A 23174-nucleotide genomic window follows, 5' to 3' on the forward strand; every position below is an offset into this window, starting at 1 on the left:
TTTCCTTTTAGGCTTCCAAAAAATCCTTATTAAACAACAATGGCAACAACAAAGACTAACTTGAACATGTGAACCAAAAAGGCAGAAAAATGTGTTCTCCTGCCTCTAAATTAAGGTGAGGTCGACTTAAAATCAAATTGTCCATTCCATTATTTTGCAAACAGATAACACTGGCTTGATGAGAAGGACAACTTATTGAAAGAGATTTTGTTCAAATTTAAAGCACTGCTTTACCTAATCTAACTGCTTAGTTAAGTGTAGCATTTCTTTAGAAAGATTTTTAAGAACCTTGATGTATTGCTATGATGTGTTATGACATGTTTTTGAGGGTGAATTTAAGGTGGTATGCTGATTTCTATTTTTCTGTGTGACTAAGAATTAAGCCAGTTGATGTTTAATCTTTATAGAATCATTTTTAAAATTGGTCTTTCATGATGGCATCTAGCTGCTGTGGTTGTGGGTAACAAAATCAATCGATAATTGTTGAAGATTTTTAGTTGCAAAATAAGTAATCTGTATTAGCATAGGCCTCAAATGATAATGGCCAGAAAATTATAAATACTTTTATAGTAGACATATCAGACTACTGTTATATTTATACCCTTTTAATTTTTTTGTTTCTAATTTTAATTAATATTATAGGTTGGATCACACCTTCAACCTCCAAAGTTAAATTTATTTTTTTGTTTAGAAAATTTCTATAAAAGGTTTGTTTATGGCATTTGGAGTCAGACCTATATTTAGTTTGTATGTCTGACTTAGATATTTATGATTTGTTTGACTTTGAAAATAGCTGTTGTTTTAAGTCTTAGATTCTCATTTTCCAAAATATAAAATTGCAAGGAATAATTGAGATACTGTGTATAAAGAATTTGGTATAATGTCCAAACCTGACTGATATTGAAAGTAAAATGATGTTGCAAGATTAAGGGAGAAAGAAAGAGACCACTATCTTTAAATTTTTTTTAATGTTTATTTATTTTTGAGACAGAGAGAGGCAGAGCATGAATGGGGGAGGGTCAGAGAGAGAGGGAGACACAGAATCTGAAACAGGATCCAGGCTCTGTGCTGTCAGAACAGAGCCCGACGCAGGGCTCGAACTCACGGACTGCGAGATCATGACCTGAGCTGAGTTGGACATTTAACCAACTGAGACACCCAGGCCCCCTGAGACCACTATCTTTAAATGTTACATTTTGAAAATTAAATACTCATCATTAGGAGTCCAGAGAATATTCATTTCAAGTTGAACAAACACTGATGGACCAATGAAAAGCTTATTTTATGCAATGAAAAAATAGGGTTAAAAAGAGTGAAGTCAGGAGCTGGACCTGGTTTAATTCAGAGATTCAGAAGAAGTGGCCTAGAGGAGAAAAAACACAAAAATTGCATATCTTTAGGAAGTGGCCTATACTTGAAAGAAAAGGAAGAATAGAGACATTCAATGGAAATAATTAAATAGAATACAAACTACTTGGGGAGAAATAAACCTGAAAGAATTTACCTACCCAGTTCTCAGTCATCCAAATCATATTCTGATTCCTTGGGCATGCTCTGGCTACTACCTTCAGCAAATACCTAGGCCAATAGAAACTCCCCTTATTCAAAGCTAATCAAAAAGTATTCAGCACTAGATGTATATCACAAAATAAAATGAATGGTTGTGGAAAAGAAAAAAAAACAGTAAATGAGGAAGAAGAAAACTGTTGCCATACAGCTGATGCAATTGTGACCAAGAATTTTGCCAAGAATGAAGAAAAACATTACACCAAATTCCTTTATTAGTAGAAGCACAAGGCAGAGATGCAATAAAGCAAGAGATGAAAATGAAACAAGAGGAAGCAAGCATAAGGAAGAAGAGGAAAAAAAAATCACTCCTCTCTAATGAATTGATAGTAACCAAAAAAAAAAAAATAGGATAATAGAGCTACAAAGATACAGTTATACAACATAAAAGAGCAGGGAAAAAGTGATTTATAGGAAAAAATTGAAGATTATGCAGTAAAATAACATATGCACAATTCTTTATAGCATCTTTCACAATAATTTAGGATTGGAAATAGCCTAAATGTGCATTCATGTGGATTAAATACATTCTTATTAATTGGTCCAAGAAACATTATAAAGCAGAAACAAAAGAACAATTTAGAAAACTAGTTATACACCAACACGGAATACTCTCTTTGATACAATGTTAAATGACATAGCAAGACACTAAAATATGTGTATACCGTTGGGGAGGAAGAAATTTTCCTCTGTTCAAGATTGTTCTAACTGGAATAAGACTTACATTTACATGAGATTAACAGGAAAAAAAAAATTTAGTTGTGTACATATGTTGAATCTACACAGATATGAAATTCCACATACAGTCAAGCAAAAGGAGGTTTATATGCATCCTGAACTTAAGAGTGGGGTAGGAGTCAAGGATTACAAAGGGCAGGGGAGGCCATTAGCAGGAAGGTGAGAGATGTTTGCAAATAAAGGTTGCCCTGTTATGCAGGTAAATTTCTTAGGTAAAAAGGAATCTCAGCTAATAGTTCTCTTTCTGGTACAGGTCCTCTAAATTCCTTTTAGGCTGTTGAGGGGGGTGTTTTTAAAGTTCCTTCCTGAGTCTTTTGAGGCTTGATTGCTTGTAGCTCGATATAACCTGCATGCCACTGTGGCCTGTCTTGGAGTGGCATGCTCTTGGCTTCTACATCTGATACTACTACCATCTGTGTAATATGTGTGTGTGTGTGTGTGTGTGTGTGTGTGTGTGTGTGTGTGTGTGCGCATCCATGTTTGTAAGCATTTTTCTTTTGTGAACATGTACAACTAGTATAAATCAGACTGATAGCACTGATTGCCTGAGAGGAGAGGAATGTGTGAATAACAGACAGAGATGAAAGACGCATGATTTTTCCCCTTTTTAAATACTGTAGCATAGAAACACATTTATTTAAAAGTAAACCTAAGGAAAATGATTTATAGAAAAGTATTTTAGTATAACAATTTCAAAAACTTTTAAAGTTATGTGAGATACAAGTAAAATACACTACATGTTAATCCCATGATAGCAGGATTGTTGTCTCATGCTTTTCTTTATTCATATCCAATGAAGAACTTACCTCAAATAACCACATTTATAGGAGGTCTGACTGTTTATATCACAATACTACAACCGACGCAGTGCCTTCTATTGTATAGTCCATTTTAAGTCTACTTCTCATGCCCATGATAATACTTACCATGCTGTGACTTACAAATCACTCCTAAATATAGGCATGAATCCTTGGAAATATGGAACCATTTCATGAACCTGAACATGGGAACATCTGTTTCTTTTCATCACTTTCTTTCTTAAATTATGTTCCTTTACTTGTGTCTGCAAGATCATCTCCTTCATTAACATTTTCCCTCAAAAACACATAATAAAGCTACTCATATTCAAAATATGACCTGTTTGGCGTGCCTGAGTGGCTCAGTCAGTTGGGTGTCTGATTTCAGCTCAGGTCATGATCTCACAGTTCGTGGGTTCGAGCACTTTATTGGGCTCTGTGTTAACAGCTCAGAGCCTAAAGCCTGTTTTGGATTCTGTGTCTCCCTCTCTCTCTGCCCCACCCCCACTCACACTCTGTCTCTCTCTGTCTCTCAAAAATAAATTTAAAAAAGTTAAAAAAACTAAAAAATGACCCTTTTATCTAGCCACTCCCTCTTAATATTACATTTAAAACTTTTAAAAAGAGATCTACACTGCTACCTATATGTTTCCCCTTCCTTTTACTATAAAATCAAATCCAATTTCACTTTAGTGTTAACATCATTGCAGAAACTGCTGGTTCTAAAGGTGAACTTGTTCTATCCTAAATTTCCTGCCCCGTTTAACATCACTGACCTCTCTCAAATGTATTTTCTTTTGTCAGTTCCACACAGTATTCCTGACTCTCTTTCTCGTTCTGCCTATACTATCTCAACACTTGGATTGTTCCTTCTTTCTTTCTCCTTAAATAGTCAGATTCTCAGTTCCCATATTTTTCCCTTCTCTTCCCTAACTGTAATATATCTTCTGGGTGAATTTTTCTGCTCCAAGTGCTTACTATATGCATGAAAATCACCCTTGGCACCTGTAGACCTAGAGGTTACATGGCCCACTAGAACTATCTACCTCCAATTCTCTCATATAAAAATATTCTTGTCTTCAATCTTGTTCTGCTCCTTATTCCATTACCATTCAAATTGGTTAATCAAATTCTGACTTTTCTACCTTCTAAATCTTGCTAGAATCTGTCTTCTCTTCTCAAAACTCCTTAGCCATTGCCCAAATTCAGAACCTCTCTTCCTTTACTGAACAGTGACCACATATGAATTGGAGTTTCACATTCAATCCACTGTAAATTGACTTCTAACTTTGCCATTTCTGGTGTTTCCACTGTGTCTTTCTTTTTGTCAGCAAATACAACTTTCACATACCCAAGTTAATTCTACTACTTCTTTTCATTAATAATTTTGTTACTTCATTATGTTTGTAGGCTTTATGGTTAAAGGCCTTAAATGTGGGTAGAAAACTTTCCATAATCTGAATTCAGATTGTATTACTTGTATTACTCCTTGATATTTCTTTCTAAGAGCCCTACTTTCACTGTAGTTTTGGGCCTTTCCCTAAATATACCATTTCCTTTTTAGACTGTACAAAAAATCTTTTCTCAAAGCACCTCTTTTCTGACCTTGTTGAATATCACCAGAAGTTTCAGATTGGGTTTGATTATCATTCTTCATGATACTGTCTCTGATTTCTTCAGGGAGTTGCTACATTCATCATTATCCAACATTAGTTATTAGAATATTTTTAATTAGATAGTTCATTACATTTTATAGTGATTTTTGATCCATGAATTTGCTTCCCGTACTTTGATGCAAGCTCGTCTAACAGCATGAGGTGTGTCTTAGCTATTTTATAGTCTCAATGTATAGCTTACTGCCAGGCACATTAAAAACCCTCCATAAATGTTTTCTGAATTAATAAATAATGCTCTATTGACATTTGAAAAATCCTTCACATTTTCCAATGTAATTTTACAAATATCTCAATTGATTTAATTACTCTGTGAAACTTTAAGTGTTATCAGTTTCTAACATAGTAAAAACAGTTTTTAAGGTCGTAGCCATACTGAAGTTTTGAAAACAAAACTTCTAGGAATTAGAAAAAAAAATCCAATGAATGAAATTAAAAATTTTATGGATGGCAGTACTTCTACTTTCATCCATGGAAGAATATCTGTTTCTGGAATTGTCTTCCTGTAATATAAAGGAAGGGAGGAAGGAAGGTGAGAAGGAAGGGAGAGAGAGAAGAGAAGGAGAACGAAAGGGAAGAAAGAAAAGAAAGAAAGGGAGGAAGAGGAGAAGAATGATGGGACATGAGGAGGAAGGAAGAAAAGATATTTGACACAACCATGTTGTCTCAGATCCCAGTTCATAGAAACTGAATAAGCTTGAATCTGCATGACAGAATAAAGGAGAAGATAGGGCTCAGCAATGAAGTGAGTCCATAAATTAGCATCTTTGAACAGCTTAATTGAACGCCTTTGGCTCAGGATCTCTTACAAGGCTGCAATCAAGGTGTTAGATGGAGCTACAGCAGTCTTAAATTTCTTCTAGGGAGAGTATGCTTCTAGGATCATTCATATGGCTGCTAGAAGGCTTTCGGTCCTCACTGGAAGTCACCTACAGACTCGAGTTCCATACTATGCGGCTGGCCTTCTCCCAAGACAGCTCTCAAAATGAAATTTGCTTTCCTCAGAGTGATGGTTCTAATACAAAGTAAGGGAGACCAGTGTGAGGGCAAGAGCAAAAGAGAAATGGAAGTCAGTCTTTTTACAGTCTAATCATGTTTTTTTTTCCTCAGTAGGCTTACCCTTACTTTTCAGAAACTTAGAAGTTACTGAAAACTACCATGTTCTATTTATTATTTTAGGGTAATTTAAGTATAAAGTTATTAGTGGATTTTCATGAGATTTTATTTCAAATCCATTAGCACTAATCATAAATCTACTATCTTATAAATCTGATTCTATGTTAGGTTGTAGGTATATGACTAAGTATTTTCTGAGAATTTTGAAGCTCTCACTGCATGATATGATTCAGCACTTGTAAAGAGCCTTCGTTGTATTGCCATTGTTTTCTTTATACATTTTATCTCCTGCCAATCGTATGTTTTTGATAAGAGACTCATTTTTGCTATATTCCTTTACATGTATACCCCCCTTCCCATCCTGACTAAGGTCCATATAACTCAGTATGGACAAAACATTAGGTCCACAAAGAGTATTTCTATATTATGGCTTGAGACTGTTGCTAAAAAAGAATAATAATAATAATGTGGTAAAAAAAATGGCTCAGAAGGGAAAAATAAGAGAAAACCATGGCAAGGTCAAAGCTCTGAGTGAAAAAAGAGGGAGTTTATCCCGGAGCATGATGAAAAGAGGAGGAAAGAGAGTGGGGGTAGCTACTGTCTTTCAGCCAAGCCTCAGCAGCCAGCTCTCTTGGAAAGCCTCAGTCACCAGGCTCATAGACCTAAATTAAACATTTTGCTAATATATAATTCTCTTCATTTTATCTAATTTTATTTGGGTATTAAGTAAATCAGATGTGGGCAAACCTTTTGCCAAATTAGTCAGTAGCTTTCGAATAAGAAAAAAAAATGATCATTTGCAATAGTCATTGAATCTTGTTAACACGAATTACAGTGAATGAAAACCTGTGGCAAGGTTGATTAAAATTTAAAAATTTTGACAATTGCAGCAAGGATTTGGCTATTGACATGTTGGAGAAGTTAAGACAAAAAGGAAGCTTTCAACTTTATAAATGAACTTGGTTAATCACGTGCATGAGGGAAAAGAATAGGCATCCTAATGTTTTCTTTAATTTAATAAAAGATTTGCAAAATGATTGAGCCAATACCTTGGAGCACTACTTTGGCATATGGCATTTCCATCTTAAAACCAGGCAATTTAGAAATGCTTGCAATTTGAAAAATATTTATCATTGCAAAAATTGGTGAGTGCGCCAAAATGATCATTGTAGCTCTGAAAGTTTGACAAGTATTAAGCAAAGGCATATTTATACTTATAATTTTATATTTATATTTATTTCTTGCAGGTACAAGGCATTATAGACTGTTGCATTTTTTTGTTGTGCTCAGTTGGATTTGCCACTACCCAGGCTAGTAAACAACTAATTCTCCCAACACTGCTCACAGTGAGTTGAAGCCACTGCTCTTGCCTATTCAGCATCTCTTTTAATTTGTAAGCAGTCCCATAAATCTTTCCTGGCTTCTAGGGACATAAAGACTTCTATGATGAAGTGGCCAGCATGGTGGCTTAACAAGCTGAAGGCTAGCTTTTTCCCTCCATGCATCCTAGGGACCACTGTCTTATTCCTGGCAAAGTAGATCAGATTTTGAATTCCAGCCAGGGTAATTAGCACGCTTTAGGATCTCAATACACAAAGCAGAATGGTCAGCATTAGCAAAGATGTCTTGTGAATGTTTTCTGAGTGGTAGAAAAGAAAAAGGAAGGGCCAGCTGCAGCAGTTCTTTGGGATTCTAATGAAAGTGACCCATTAAATACAAGTCCACTTTGGGGAGGGTTGTATATATCAACCCTCTAAGGCATTTGAGGCAATGTCTTTATTATCTGTTTTACAAATGCATTTTGAAAAATTGGAAGAAAGGAAGAGCTGGGGCGTCTTTAACATTCCCTAGAAAGCAAATTCTCACTGAGAAAGTTATATTCCCTAAAATAGAAGTATCATAAAAAATAAGTTTTTTTTTCTAGTTCTAGTAAGAGCAACCTTCCCAGTGGTCATTAAGTTTACCACACTTAGAAAACACAAAATTGCAAGCTGTCCTAAAATAGTGATGGAACTAAAATGGCCGGATATTTGACACATTAGTTATCAACTTTTCAGGAAAGTTGCATTGTCTAGATTTTGAAGCAGTGTTTTGGAAAGTTGTCAAATATGGTGATCTAATTTGGAATTCTTTAGGAAAACTCAAGATCTAAAATCATATTCGAATTCTGTGCTTTCGGCCTCATGTTACTTCATTGGTTTCCTAACACAGTGTTGTCTAATACCAATAAATCCAAACTGTATGTGTCATTTTTTAGGCTTTGTTTTTTAGAGCAGTTTGAGGCTCACAGAAAGTTTGAGTAGAAGGTACAGCGATTTCCCATGTATGCCCAGCCTCCATATATACACAGCCTCTCGAACTATCAGGTTTTTGACAATTATGAATAAAGCCACCCATTCATGTGAAGGTTTTTGTGTTGACATAGGTTTCCAGCTTTTTTGGGCAAGTAACCAAGAAGTGCAATTTTGGGATTATACAGTAAGGGAATGTTTAGCTTTGAAAGAAACTGCTGACCTGTCTTCCAAAGTGACTGTGCTATTTTGCATTTCTCAGCAATGAACGAGAATTCCTATTGCTACCGTTTGATGTTGTCAGTGTTTTGAATTTTGGTCACATGTCATACTTCTTGAATGTGAGTTCCTTTGATGAGCTCAGGTCAGAAGAATACTTTTGTATTGATTCTAAAATATACAACAATATGTAACTTAATATATATATATATATATATATATATAATGTGGTATAAATGTTTAAATATGCATACGTATATGCATGTGTGTATTGTGTATGCACATTTGCAGGTGTGAACAGTGCCTTTAAATTACATTTTCATTTGAATATTTTAACCACATAAAAACGACTAAGGTTATATTGTCATTTCTATAAAGAGCAAGTGCCTGATTAAATGCATATTTAAGATAAAGAAACCTGTAACTCTCAGGTATGGGACTGTTTGTATTTGGCAATGGGTAACATGCAGTGGACATAGCTAAGGAAGCCATCTCAGAACAGGTGTCTGATATGAAGCTCTAAATCATGTTCTTTACTAGCCCTTTTGCTTTGCTTATTTTCTTTCTAAAAAGTACTTGATAGATGCTCCAAATTATTAGTTTGAATGAGGAGAAGCAGGAAACATCCTCCTGGTATGTTTTTGGTTTTTACTATCTATTTTTCATTAACCTTTTGGCCAAGTAGTGGGAGTTGCTGATCTGTGTAGTAAAGATGAGAAAAATGTCAGTCAGTCTATCAAATTAAAAAATACACATCAAAAACTAATTTCCAATGAAAGCCACAGCAGGTCACACATTATTTTTTAAACTCCTGGTAATGGTTATTTCTACCATTTTGCTCATTTATAAACAGAGGGAAATAAAAAAAAGAAACACATGCTAAAGTTAAGGCAAGATAATTATTTGTCTGGGTCATTCCTTTATGATTCTAAATGAAAATTAAACCCCAATTACAAAGACATATACAGAATCTGCTGAAGAATAAAGGTAATAAACTCGAGGACTAGGTTTTTTTTTTTTTAGCTGGAATTCCACTTTTTTCGTTGAAGCAGTCAGCCAGACATGGTGTGTTTCCATTTGTGTGTTTGTGCATGTGCCCATGCATACTGCATGAAGCAAGAATACTCTGATATACACAATAATTTTTGTAAAGGTAGCAGGAGTCACCAAAGCCATAGATGCAATTTCTTTGAATCTAAAATGTTTTGCACAAAAGTTCAACAAATTTCCCTGTAATTGTGAATGATGTACTCTAGTAATGCATCTGTAACTTGCATTCTTCTACGCATGAAAAAGAACTATGAAAGACATGCTTAGATTTAGACTTAGATAAATATTCAAAATTCAAAAAGTCACTTCCTTTACCATGCTTGGGACTAACAATGAGATTATTTTGTTAATAATAAGTAATTTAAAATATAATATGAGTGTATATATACATGTCAACCTTATGTCTCTCTAGATATTACACATACACAGATAAGTATATCTCTATCTTATTCATTGTTGATTACCATATTATTCGCCCATGGTAATATGGTTGATTTGATTATTTTCTTCTTTCTAAGTAAGCTCTATGCCCAATGTGAGGCTTGAATTCACCACACTGAGATCGACTGAGCCAGCCAGGCACCCTGCTTTTGATCATTTTCTTATTTTCTTATTGATCACCAGTGTATGTTTCTGTTGCCTTTTAGAGTGTTTATTCCTCGGGAGTAATGCATATATGCTAAAGAAACTTAGGTAGCACTAATAAGCAAAGCAAAGATAATAAACATCAGAAAGCTTCCAAAGATATTCACTATTAAAATATTATTAATGTATAGAAGAAATGTACAGTTGTCTGGAGTCAGAAAACTATATTTAAAACCTGCTCAACAGCTTATAATCTCTATTACTCTCGATCAATTCACCTCACTAAACTAAGGCTCACTTTCATCATCTCACAATGGAAGAGATAATCAGCATTTTTTTGTGAAGACAAAAATGAGAAAATGTAGCTCTTGCTATTAACTGTTATAACTATTATTAGCTTGTACTATTGTTCAAGATGTAACAATTCATATACCTAACATTTCCTTTATGTAAAATATACTTTTTAATATACTTTTTGGTAATTTATTCATTTTCATTTAACTGCATATTTTGAAAAATTTCCCTGCTAGTAGAAATGCTATAGTGATACTTTTTTAAATGACTATAGTAAATGCCTTCAACAAAGCATCAATGTTTTATCATTTAATTAGCAAATGCATTATTTTCAACACATTCTCTTTGTTAAATTATACTCTAGTGAACATTTTCCTAGCCAAACGTTTGAGTAAAATCTTGATTATCCATAAGAATTATATTTTGACAAGCATGTTTTTTTTTTGGTGTTTTGTTTTAATGTTTATTATTTATTCTTGAGAGAGAGAGAGAGAGAGAGAGAGAGCACAAGTGGGAGAGGGGCAGAGAGAGAGGGAGACACAGAATCCCAAGCAGGCTCCAGGCTCCAGTCTCCAGTCTCCGAACTGTCAGCACAGAGCCTGATGGCAGGGCTCGACCTTGTGAACCAGAGGACATGACCTGAGCGGAAGTCTGACACTCAACTAACTGAGCCACCTAGGTGCCACTTTTCTTGATTTTGTGTGAGAGAGTGTGTGCATGCACACATGTGTGAGTAAGTGGGGAGGAGCAGAGGGAAAGGGAGAGAGAATCTTAAGCAGGCTCCACGTTCAGGGTGGAGCCCTGCCTGCAGTTGGATCTCACCATCCTTGAGATCATAACCTCACCTGAAATCAACAATCTAATGCTTAACTGACTGAGCCACCTAGGTGCCTCTTGACAAGCAAGCTTTTATCATTTTGATAGATGGTATTTCAAAATACTTCCTAGAAATTTATATCACAGACTCCAGCTGTACAATACCTAGTACATCTGTTATAACCGTAAGAATGGGATGTTTGGAGTATGACTTACCAATGGAGTCAATTGGTAAGATGGTTAGATCTAAAGAGTTTCTACAGTTTCTGAAAGTGCCATTGTCCATGGAATCTGTAATTTAAGAATCTGGATTTAAGATAAACTTCTAAAAGTTTTTTCAACCTTTATGCTAAAAGGGAGAGATCAGTAGAAATTTTGATTTTCTGTTTCAATTTTTCTGTACTCTATTTCATATCCTCTGTGATTTTTTTTTGTTTTTATTGTTTCTTATAGCTTTGTTATTATTTCAATACTTTGAATATTGGTGATGCTGTTTAAATATTAAACTATGAATGATTTAATGCTTCTTGCCAGAAATATTACTTCCTATTGCTTGCTGAGAAAAAGTTGAGGATATCAGAAACATACGCTCTTATTTCCTTCTGAGTAGATTTGTTTCTTAGCATGAACTTTTATTAGAAGCCCATCTTAGATAATATTCTCTGAGATCCATAGTGGAGGCTTAGCAGATTTGACCAAGCTATTGGCTGACATCTATTAGATATATCATGTAATACATTTGTTCTTTGGGCACGTCAGAATTCCGAAAAAGTATATGAATCTTTGCATTGTACCTAGAAGATTAATTCAAATATTGTATAGGTATATATTCATAAAAAACTGCAACATATATGTGGTGAAAAGAAATGAGGTAGTAATTTTATCATTATTACTTTTCAACTGCTGAAAAGTTACAGATATGGTAAAAGGATAGAAGAATTAAATCGGTGATTGGGGATAAAAATAGGAAATTTGCAGATATTTAAAGAACCAGTTGAATTATTGTACACTGCCATCTAATTAACCTTAATATTTTAATAGAATCTATCATTATTTGGTCAACATATTCTTGGATGTTTTGTATCATCTCTTTGGATATTTTCTTATTCATGTTATAGATTATATCCCTTGCTAACCTCTCAGATTTTTTACTGGAATATACAATATGTCTCTTTAATCTATACTTTACCTTGGTCTACTGTCCTTCTTGTAATCACTCAACATGTGTAAATCTCTATCATCTTTAAAAAAAGATGAAAAAAAATCCTTAAAAGTTTCACAATGTTTCTTATTATAAACATATTACCATTATTATCATTACCATTTTATCTAAGATTCAGATAGTGAGGGTGTTGTCCAGGTCAAAGTAACATTACTGACATTGAAGCTCTGGGCTGTAGGATTGCAAAGACAATGTTTTCTCAGTATTTCACATGTATATTTCCTCTCTCAAATGCAGTCCTATGCTACTGATCCTATGGAGTATAGTGTATTATGATACCAAGGAGCTAATTTTCTTAAGATAGTCCTAAAATTTACCAAACATTTTAACATTTTTCTTAAAGGAACCATGCCACCATGGCACTACCTGGTTCATTGAGTCATATTTTTCTGTAATTCAAGTACATTTCTTAACTAATTCTCCTTGGGAAAGATTGGTGGAGAATTGCACCAGCTGCAAATACATTGTGCTTGATTTTCGTGAATTAGCATGAAAACGAAAATTCCTAGAAAATTGATGGTTAGTGGAATTTACATAATTTTGGTCATATTAAGAACTTCTAGTTATTTAAATATAATTTATCCCTTTCTGCTGTAATATCATGCTTTTTTTGTGAAATGAAGATAACAGCTGAGGCCTAATTCATTTAAATTCTATTATACAGTCAGTGAACAATATGATAAGTATTTCTTTCATAAAAAAAAATCCTTTAAGAATGAGTCATCTATGCTAATGTGACTTGTTAATGTAGTCACCTTTTATAGACCACTAGAAACTCCCTTACACATATTTTCTTCATAGTAAATTAACTGTAAATTTCTAAGTCATCCAGATACATGCATTGTTTTGTTTTAGGCTCTAGTACATTTCTGTACACATAAAATGAAGAGAGACATTTCCAATTATGCACTCCTTACTTTCTGAATTCTCATCAAAATTTACTTTTGTACCTTTGATGTCATCAGCATCAAGGCACTATAAATCATCTAGATATGTCCCAATCTTACTAATTTTTTTTTCAACTTTGGTAGAAAAGCTGTTTCTCCCCTCTAAAACAAATGCTTCATTCATACATACATGAGATGTATCTCATCCCCTGCCTCCACCTCAGGGACATTGATCCATAGGTTATTCCCTCTCACAGCTGAATCTTCAAACTCTTTCTGTATATTCCCTTGCCCTTCACCATGTAACCTAAATTTCCTCATACGAGATAACAAATACTCAAAATCTCTATGTCAACCTCACATCTCTTTCCAGATATTTCCTTCTATTTCTACCTCTTTCTGTGACAGCTTCCATGTTCATTTCTACACATTACCCGTTACTGTTTCTTTGAAAATGGTCTAACTTCTTAAAATTCCATGTACAATTTACTGCAGAGTAGATAGACAAGTAATCTAGATGTGGGATGATGGTTTTGAGTAGGTCACTGGCAACATGTATATAGAGAAATGGTTAGATTTGAAATATATTTTAGAAATAGAATCAACAGAACATGGTCATGGCTCTTATGAGGGATAAGTTTGCTAATGTGGAAGAAAGATAGCAGGAAGGACTTCCAGTGTACTAAGTACTAGAAACTGACCTTTATTGGGAAAGGTAAGCATCAGGAGAACATATTTGTAGTAGAATACCAAAAATTCATCTTGGGTCATTATAATTTTGAGATACCTAAGACAACTTCAAACAATTAGATTCCGAAGCTTAGAAGAAAAATCAGTTATAAACTTACATTTGGGAGATGTTAAGATTAATGTGGTTTTTAAAACCTTGATAATAGAATGACTCTGAGGCAGACCATCCTGAATGAGAATAGAATTGGGCTTGCAACTGGCTGATGAGAACTGCCCATGTATACTTCACATTCTAGATGTAAAATTCACTGATGTCAGTTTTGCTCAATGTACTTGAGACAAAAACTCTCATTTGAAAACAGCAAAATTTTGTTTGGGCAATCAATGTGTTACACTAAAAACCTTCAAGTCATTATCTGGCTTTTCCATTTCTATCACACAGCACATCTAATCTATCATTCATTTCTGCCAACACTCCTTTCAAACATGTTTCAGCAGACTCATTGTTATAACCCTTTTCTAAACTACCATAACCTATTTTCCATGTAGAATTTTTCCATTAACACAGAAGTAAATCAGGTTACTCCCCTATGCAATACTCTCAAATGACCCTATTACACTTATATGAAAATCCAGATTCCTCATGAAAGCCTGGAAGGTCTTTTCTGCTGCCGTTCCTATGTTTCTAACCTCAACTCCTCTTCTGCTCTTCATCATTCATAGCATTCCAGCCATACTGGACTTCTTAACATTCCTCCAAACCTGTTGCTGCCTCTGAATATTCATATTCGCTGGTCCCTCTGTGTACAAAGCTTATCCCTCATATATACCCAAAGCCTTCTCTTGATTTCATTATCTATTCAAATATCAATTTCTTAGGTCTTCCCTGTCCATTCTATGATAACACTTTCTCTTGCCCCCTTACTACATATACCCTAACTAGGTTTTTGTGTTTTCAAAGTTTTTATTAATACTGTATCTTTTAGAGCAGCTTTAGCACAAATTGAGCACAAAATGCAGAAACATCCCATTTACTCTCTGCTCCCTACATGCATAGCCTCCCCCGTTATAAACACTCCCCTTCAGATTGGTACATTTGTTACAATTGATGAATCTACATTGACACATCATGATCACCCAGAGTCCATAAATTACATTAGGGTTTACTCTTGGTGTTACACATTCTATCGGCTTTGACAAATGTATAATGACATTTATCCATTTTTATGGTATCATGCAGAGTATTTTCACTGCCCTAAAAATCCTCTGTGTTGTGCCGATTCATCTTTCCCCACCCCATCCCCCTGACAACCACTGGTCTTTTTATATCTCCATAACTTTGCCTTTTCTGAGAATGTCATGTAATTGGAATCATACAGTATGCAGACTTTTCAGATTTGCTTCTTTCACTTTGAAATATACACTTAGTTTCCTGTATGTCTTTACATGGCTTTTTTTTTTTTTTTTTTTTAGCATTGAATACTATTTTTATCGTCTGGATGTACCGTAGTTTATCCATTCATTTACTCAACAGCATCTTTTTTGCTTTCAAGATTTAATAATGCTATAAGCGTCTGTGTGCAAGTTTATGTATGGACATAAGTTTTCAACCCCTTGGAGTAAATACCAAGGAGAGTACTTGTTCGAATGTGTGGTAAGTTTTATTTTGTAAGAAATTGCCAAACTATCTTCCAAGTGACTGAATAATTCTGCATCCCTACTATCAGTGAATGAGAGGTCCTGTTGCTCTATATTCTCACCAACATTTGGTATGGTCAGTGTTCTGGATTTTGGCCATTCTAAGAGGTGTGCAGTGGTATTTTAATTTGCATTTTCCGGTGACATATAATGTGGAGCATCTTATCAAATGCTTATTTGCCAGCTATATATCTTTTTTGGTGAAGTGTCTGTTAAGGTCTTTGGCTTATTTTCCAACTGAGTTGTTTATTTCCTTGTTACTGAGTTTTAAGAGTTCTTTGTATAATTTAGATAATAATAATTCATCAGATGTCTCTTTGGGAATATTTTCTTCCAGTTGGTGGTTTATCTTCTCATTCTCTTGGCATTATCTTTGCCAGAGCAGGAGGTTTATTTTATTTTTATTTATTTATTTATTTATTTATTTATTTATTTATTTATTTTTTAATAAAGTCTACCTTATCAACTATTTCTTTCATGAATCGTGCCTTTGGTTTTGTATCAAAAAAGTCATTGCCATACTCAAAGTGATCTAGGTTTTCTCCTCTGGTCTAGGGGTTTTATGGTTTTATATTTTACATTTAGCTCTGTGATACATTTTGAGCTAGTTTTTGTGAAGGGTATAAGGTTTGTGTATAGATTTATTTTTTTGCATATAGATGTCTGGTAGTTCCAGCATCATTTGTTGAAGAGACTGTCTTTTCTCCATTGTACTGTCTTTGATCCTTTCTCAAAGATCAATAGCCTACATATATATGGGCCTACTTCTCCGGTCCATTTTGTTCCATTGATCTATTTGTTTATTCTTTTGTTAATACCACACTGTCTTGTACCGTATATTTAGAGTAAGTCTTGATGTCAGGTACTGTCAATTCTCTATCTTTATTCTGCTTCAATATTGTGTTTGGCTATTATGGGTCTTTTGCTTGTCCATATAAACTTTGGAATACATTTGTTGATATCCATGAAATAAAATGCTGGAATTTTTATGGGATTACATTGAATGTAAACATCAAGTTGGGAAAAACTGACAATTTGGTAATATTGAGTCTTTCTATCCATGAATGTGCAGTATCTCTCCATTTATTTAGTTCTTTGATTTTGTTTGTCAGAGTTTTGCAGTATTATTCATATGGATCTTTTACATATTTGGTTAATTCACACCTAAATGTTTTTGGATGCTAATGTAAATGATACTGTGTTTTAATTTCAATTTAAGCAATCGACTTCTGTATATTGGCCTTGTATCTTGCAAACTTTCTTAATCATTTATTCTATGAGGGTTTTTTGTTTGTTCCTTTGTTTGTTAATTCTTTTAGCTTTTCTACAGAGACAATTAGAATAATGCTGGCTTTGTAAAATGCATTAGGAAATTTTCCTTCTGCTTATATTTTCTGAAAGAGATTATAGAGAATTGATACCCTTGTTAGGTTTTTACTTTTTTTTTTCTGTAACTCTTTTTTAATTGGTTCAATATTTGCATGTTTATTTGTTAATTGCCTTTCTTCCTCTCTCAGGAATGTGTGCTTCACAAGATTAGGATTCTATTTTGGTTGCTTTTGCTTTAGTGCTAATATAATTTCTGACACACAGTAGGCATTCAAATATTTGTGGAAAAGAAATAAGAGTGGATATATATATATATATTTATTTATTTATATATATGTATATAAATATATGTTTTTAAATGTTTATTTTTGAGAGACAGACATACATGTATGTATATATAAAATAGACTTTATGGACTTAAATATTAACATAATTTATTTACTTTGTCAATAAGTGTTTATTCATCATCTATATCATTTTTTAAATGAGGTACAAAATAGAAGACTTTCAACTTCTTTAAATCCAGAATGAAAAAGGCAGTTCAAAACTTCTGTGTTGATGAATAATCTTGTGATTGTACAATACTTCTCCCTAGTATTTCAGATTCTTATTAAATCGCCCTTGACAGATTTATTTTCAAATGTTAAGAAATGAACTTCTGGGGATATTATTTTCTATTTGTCACAGATGTGTCTCTAATATAGCTACACCTAACAATATTTACTATATTTATTGGCCTATGCTTTCTTTTATATTAATAAAAATTTTCCATGACAGGGTTTTGCTCCATTGGATAACTCAGATGCTCATTAAAATACAGTGAGATTTTGCTGAATCCATTGAATACTACTTATGTTTTAATGAGCATTAATGAGCTTTGTGATTGTCCTGTGGAGCAAAACTCGTATCTCATTAGGTGGATTCCCAAAATGCCTAAAGGTGAGCAGACCCAGCTTTAGATATATAAGGTAATTTCATACTTAATTAGTTCCTTACTTGACACCAGAGATTCATATCCAGAACTATGGCTTGACATGGCCAACTTGTTGTTTGCTGTGACAAGTCAATGAAATGGTAGAATTCACAGAGAGCTTCTGTGACTAGTTTAAGGCCATCTTCTATTATGTTAATAAATTGGCATATTATGACTCGATTCATAGAAAATAGAGTATAAGAAAGGAGTTAGATTCCTAACTCGAACCGACATTGTTTTATATTGTGTACGAAACATGGCACTAGAAGTGCTTATGTGCACATATCCAGATGCATACATCAGTGGCTTTGCTTGTTCTCATTAACTGAGAGCTTGCCACGTGACAGGATATATACATATAATGTTTTTCCTCCTAACAAAACTCTGAAAGCTGGAACTATTATTTGTGCTTTGTGGATGAAAAAGCTGATGTCTGGGGCGCCTGGGTGGCTTGGTCGGTTAAGCGTCTGACTTCGGCTCAGGTCATGATCTCATGGTCCGTGAGTTCAAGCCCCATGTGCTGACAGCTCAGAGCCTGGAGCCTGTTTCAAATTCTGTGTCTCCCTCTCTCTGTGCCCCTCCCCTGTTCATGCTCTGTCTCTCTCTTTCTCAAAAATAGATAAACGTTAAAAATTTTTTTTTTTTTAAAAGAAAAAGCTGATGTCTGAAGTGTTTAAATTATGTGCTTGCTAGTTCGTTGGTGCTGCCATAACAAAATACCACAGACTTGGCGGCTTGAACAGTAGAAGTTTATTTTCTCACAGTTTTGGAGACTGGATGTCCAAGATCAAGGTACCGGCAGTTTGTTTACTCCTGAGGCCTCATTCCTTGGCTTACAGATGGCCGCTTTTTCACTGGTCCTCCCATGACCTTCCCACTGTGTGCAAACATCCTTGGTGTCTCTTATTCTTAAACAGAAACCAGTCAGATTAGGGGCCCACCATTTAACCTCATTTACTCATTTACTCATTTAACCTCAATTACTTCTTCAATGGCCCTATCTTCAAATGCAGTTGTGCTCTATGGTACTGGAGTTTAGGGTTTCAACATGAATTTTAAGGAAAAGATGCAGACAATAACATTTGCCAAATATCACACTGGTAATAAGCACATATCAGTGATTTGAATTTATCTGTTTCTAACTTCAAAGCTCAGGTTACCACTCTATATATTCCATCATGTAAATTTCATAGGATTCAGGGTCATATTAAGCTAAAGAGTATAAGTGCCAAAATGTAGTTCATTGTCATTGCAACAAAGGAAAGAGATTACCTAATGGTTTTTAAGTTCTCAGTTACTTTCAACAAAATTTTCTTGTGTGTCATATAGAAAGCAAACTCAAATATAAACATGCTGATCAATCCTAGTTTACTAATTTACCTGCATGTAGAACATAAATCTTTAGTAAATTTTGAACGTCATTATTTTAGATTTGTTTATATATTATTGTTTACAATATACAATTTCAAAGATGACACTCTAGTTACTATTATCACTGGGTATAACTAAGCAGAAAGTTTGGAGTCAAATTCTTTTTATTATTAATGGTTAATGTACCATGCCTCATAAGAATATAGGAAACAGAAATTTCATTAGAATTGAGCTACTCTCTTGGGGTAGGCTAACAGTGCATGTGGCTTGATTAAAGTGGAAAGACAGTCTCTGGGAATTCTGATTAGTAGACCCTGGCTGCACTAGGCCTGAATATGAAGTTGTTGCAAACACATATGCTCACCCATACACCAAATTAATAGTGAGCATCTGTGAAATTTTCAACAGTGTTCAGAGAGTCTTGAGTTTTAATCGCAACTCTCAGAATATGATGCTATTCCTATAAAGTGTCTCTGAACACTGGAAAATCCTTATACTTGTTAGTATAGAATTGTGATTAAGATGGGTTATTGGACTAAAAAAAATATGAGCTTGATCCCTGCTCTAATGCTTACCAACCACATTGTTTCCCCCTGGCCTCTCTAGGCCCCAGTGAAATCATATGAATAATGGGGAAAATATCTATTTATCTAATAGGACATGAGAATTAAATAATTCAATGTTTGTATCATCTAGCATGGTTCCTGGAACATAATAAATGCCTGACTTAGTGGTAAATTGATGTAGTCATTATGAAAATTTATAATTTTCAATTTGATTGTGTTGTGGTTGACTCAAGATCTGGCTCTCTATCTTGAGTCAAATTCCATGGAATTGCAGACTGTGTTTTTCTTTAAATTTTTGCATAGCTAACTCTTGGTACAGTGCTTGGCATATAGAAGCCCCAGAAAATGACTGTTGAATAAAAAAGTTAATTAATGAATTGAATTTTATGATCGGCATGCTATGTTTAATTATAATGGTAAAATGTCAAATCAATTGCTTTAGAGAAGAGGGGAAACAATGGGATGCATATCTCACTATCAGTAATAGTTTCTACTGCTTATCAACAGATTAAAACACTATTGAATGAATGAAAGGATAATATTCAGCGTCCAGAACAGCTATGTTGATTTGTTGTCCTTGATATGTTCCTTGTGCTTAGTTTCAGCTTGAGGAGAGGGAAACTGCAGTTGAAAGATTCTTGTTCTTTCTCATGAATGCTGCTATGCACATACATTTTTTTTAAAATATCTTATATAGCATCTTTAGTAGTTTGTAGTTGCAGAATCTTCAGGTTTACTCAGTCTGCCATTCTACCGAACATACAACTTCAGAGCAAAACAATAATTCTACTCAAAGATAATTTTTAAATTCACTGAATAATTACATGCCAGGCACTCTTGTAGGCTCCGACAAAACACTATTGAACAATGCACACAAATTCCTGCCCTTGTAGGTGGCAAAAATGAATTTGAAAAATACATAAGCAAATTAAATAGCATACTCATAGACATCAATTACTATTGAGTAGAAGAGTTAAAAAAATGAGTAGAAGAGTTAAAAAAAAGTCTGAGGTGAATAAACATGAGAGAGTCAGGGGAGCCCTTTTTGAGAAACTGAGATCTGAGTGAAATTTTGGGGAGCTGAGAGAGTAAATCACAGAATATTTAAAAGGAAAGCCATTCCAGGCAGAGAGAACAGCTCTACAAAGGCCAAGGGAGAAATGGAAGAGGGCATTGGGGCTGGAGCAGAGTTGAAGGAAGGGTTAAGGTAGGAGAGGTGAAGACATGCAATCAGAGAGATTAAGTTTTGTGGGAAATTATCTTTGGCTTTTTGAAAACATTGCATACTGTTATCTAATCCTGTAAGCTAATGTTGGCTTCCAATTACATTATGATCTCTTTAGGGCATTTGCTATTCCTCACTGTATATTCCCAGTCATGTCACTGTGTCTGCCACAGCGTAGGTGACTGGTAAAACCTTGTTGAAGAAAGGATTCCTCTCTTGGATGCTATACTGGTTACGCAATTTTTGTGCCCATACCAAAAATCTGATTTCTGAAACTGATCATCTAAAATATCAAACATTTTGTTCAGTTAAGAAGCCCTTTTCATACATTTTGATGGCCATTTTGTTGTCATTTTTCTAGAAAATATCTCAGAGTTTGGATAGAGCAATAGAGGAAAAAATTTCCGTGCAGCTCCACACAGAAAGAGTTAGAGAAAGAGAATGAGTAAGACAGGGATGGAGAGAGAGACAGAAAGAGTGTAAGAGCGAGGCAGGATAGGGAGAAGGTTATAATTCTGTTACATTGTACCACATATTTGGTATTTGCTTGATTTAAAAATCTTCAATTTTGCTTGTGAAAATAATGTACCTAAAATCCAATCCTATTTGTACAGAAGCCTCAGTTATCACCCTCTATTTTATTCTCACAAAGAAAAGGGCAAAAACCTTTGTGCATTACTAGAAGTATATCCAATGCCCATAATGACTGGGGTGGGGGGAAGCTGGTCAGCCATATATGTATATATCCTTGATAAATTGAAACATTACTCTGATATATGGGTAAATACCATTTTTGTTAAAACATTAAGTATTTACATAGTGCCAAAATCCCTAGGAGAAATCTAGTGATTTTCCTATTCATAGTTATCAATAGAAATTATATATTTATAAGAGGATAAATTCTTGCACAAGTTGAACTTAACTTTATAATATTAGATATTAAATCACAGTATAACTGAAAAAGTGTTTTCTGTGAAATTAGATAGTATTAAGATGACTTGGGAATATTATAGTCAGTTCAGAGTTTTGTTACTTTATAGATTCCCTCAGATATGAAAATGATTTTTTTTGCCACAAGGTAACCTTTTCCTTTAAAAAAGGAAATAAATATGTATTTCTTTATTACACATATGTATATGTTTCTGTGTCAGAAAAATTATTTAATTATTCTTACATCTTTGCATATAAATTTTATAATTAAACATCTATAATTTACTTAAGATTATAATGTTTTCACCTCTGAACTGTGAGTATTATAAGACTAGCAGATTGCTACACTAATTATTCTTGTACTTAAATAGTAAGATAATTACTGCAGCAATATTCTATTCAAAATGAAAATTGGATCAAACCCCTGGCACACTTAAATTGAGAGTCTTTTTTTTTCATTTTTTCAAAATGTTATCCTTTTATCCTTTTTAAATGCATATTTTTAATATTAGAAAGAGCAGCTCCATTAACAGGAAATTCCATGTTAGGCAAGAATGTCATCACTGTGGTTAAACTGGCGAGATCAAATTCTAAGAGTATTCTGTGTGTGAACAATAGTTCCATGAGAAACTGATTCTGCTGACTTTGCACAGCCAAATGTTCACAAATAAAGGCATAGCAATGAGAACAGCATCAGCTATGTTGAAAGTTATTAACACTTTTGAAACATGGAATGAGCCAAACCATGAAGGCCATCAATATGATCATGGAAACTCATTTTATTTTCTGTACCGAAGTCTTACTCACCAATATTCATTTCAATGAACACTCCTTACTTAGAGCCCCACTGTATGCTGAATGTTTTTCTATAAAACACCCTTAACATTTTGTTGTTACTTGGTTTGCTTGTGTGTCCATTTGTCCTTGAGAATGGGAACTACATATTATTCTTTTGGTATGCTGAATTCCCAAGAAGTCTCTGGCACACAGAATTGTATCTCAATTAGTTTGTTCCATTAATTAATTAATTTGTGTTTTAAAAACAAGTGACAAAATTAATATTATCAACCAAAAAGACAAATGCCCTGGGATGCCTGGGTGGCTCAGTCAGTTGAGCATCTGACTCTTGATTTCAGTT

Source organism: Lynx canadensis, chromosome C1, assembly GCF_007474595.2.
Source record: "Lynx canadensis isolate LIC74 chromosome C1, mLynCan4.pri.v2, whole genome shotgun sequence".
Classification (NCBI taxonomy): Eukaryota; Metazoa; Chordata; class Mammalia; order Carnivora; family Felidae; genus Lynx; species Lynx canadensis.